Here is a 2,076-nt window from a genome sequence, read left to right as displayed (position 1 = left end):
CCATACGCGGGAAAATGTTCACACTGTCAACCCTATCTCACCCCCTAATCATCTTGTACACCTCAATCAAGTCGCCCCTAAACCTTCTTTTCTCTAGTGAAAACAGCCCCAGGTGCCTCAGTCTTTCCTCATACGATTTTTCTTCCATACCAGGCAACATCCTGGTAAACCTCCTCTGCACCCGTTCCAGTGCCTCCACATCCTTCCTATAGTATGGCGACCAAAACTGCACACAATATTCCAGATGCGGCCGCACCAGAGTTTTATACAACTGCATCATGACCTCAGGACTCCGGAACTCAATTCCTCTACCAATAAAAGCCAGTACGCCATATGCCTTCCTCACCGCACTATTTACCTGGGTGGCAACTTTCAGAGATCTGTGTACATGGACACCAAGATCCCTCTGCTCATCCACACTACCAAGTTTCCGACCATTAGCCCAGTACCCCATCTTTTTGTTATTCTTCCCAAAGTGAATCACCTCACATTTGGCTACATTGAATTCCATTTGCCACCTTTCTGCCCAGTTCTGCAGCTTCTCTATATCCTGCTGTAACCTGCCACATCCTTCCTCACTGTCAACAACTCCTCCGACTTTCGTATCATCCGCAAACTTGCTCACCCAACCTTCTAGCCCCTCCTCCAGGTCATTTATAAAAATGACAAACAGCAATGGTCCCAAAACAGATCCTTGCGGAACACCGCTAGTAACTGCACTCCAAGATGAACCTTTACTATCAACTACTACCCTCTGTCTTCTTCCAGCCAGCCAATTCCTAATCCAAACCTCCAACTCACCCTCAATGCCATACCTCCGTATTTTTTTCAGTAGCCTATCATGGGGAACCTTATCAAACGCCTTACTAAAATCCATATATACCACATCTACCGCTTTACCCTTGTCTACCTCCTTAGTCACCTTCTCAAAGAATTCAATAAGGTTTCTTACATTAAAGAGTGACATGGCTTTAGTTTACAGTGGAAAGGAAACACAGTGAATCCAGGTAGCCATTTCCTGGCCACTGATTTAATAACTACATCAGTTGGGAAGTCATATTGCGGCTGTACAGGACATTAGTTAGGCCACCGTTGGAATATTGTGTGCAATTCTGATTTCCTTCCTATTGGAAAGACGTTGTGAAACTTGAAAGGGTTCAGAAAAGATTTACAAGGATGTTTCCAGGGTTGGAGGTTTTGAGCTATAGGGAGAGGCTGAACAGGCTGGGGCTGTTTTCCCTGGAGTGTCAGAGGCTGAGGGGTGACTTTATAGAGGTTAATAAAATCATGAGGGACATGGATAAGATAAATAGACAAGGTCTTTTCCCTGGATTGGAGAGTCCAGAAATTGAGGGTATAGGTTTAGGGTGAGAGGGGAAAGATATAAAAGAGACCTAAGGGACAACTTTTTCTCCTAGAGGGTGGTACATGTATAGAATGAACTGCCAGAGGAAATGGTGAAGGCTGGTACAATTGCAACATTTAAAAGGCATCTGAATGGGTGCATGAACAGGAAGGGTTTCGAGGGATATGGGCCAAGTGCTGGCAAATGGGACTAGATTAGGTTAGGATATTTGGTTGGCATGGTCTAGTTGGACCGAAGGGTCTGTTTCTAAGTTGTACATCATTATGACTCTATCACTCACAGACTCACCAGTTTATATTCCAGAATTGCTGAGATATTTGTATCATCGATAGTCACAGGTGAGGTGCCGGAAGACTGGAGGTTGGCAAACGTGGTGCCACTGTTTAAAAAAGGTGGTAAGGACAAGCCAGGGAACTATAGACCAGTGGGCCTGATGTTGGTGGTGGGCAAGTTGTTGGAGGGAATCCTGAGGGACAGGATGTACATGTATTTGGAAAGGCAAGGACTGATTCGGGATAGTCAACATGGCTTTGTGCATGGGAAATCATGTCTCACAAACTTGATTGTGTTTTTTGAAGAAGTAGCTAAGAGGATTGATAAGGGCAGAGCAGTAGATGTGATCTATATGGACTTCAGTAAGGCGTTCGACAATGTTCCTTATGGGAGATTGGTTGGCAAGGTTAGATCTCATGGAATACAGGGAGAACTAG

This window comes from Chiloscyllium plagiosum, chromosome 21, assembly GCF_004010195.1.
Source record: "Chiloscyllium plagiosum isolate BGI_BamShark_2017 chromosome 21, ASM401019v2, whole genome shotgun sequence".
Lineage (NCBI taxonomy): Eukaryota > Metazoa > Chordata > Chondrichthyes > Orectolobiformes > Hemiscylliidae > Chiloscyllium > Chiloscyllium plagiosum.
The sequence above is the reverse complement of the archived record's forward strand: the minus strand, read 5'-3'. Positions refer to the sequence as shown.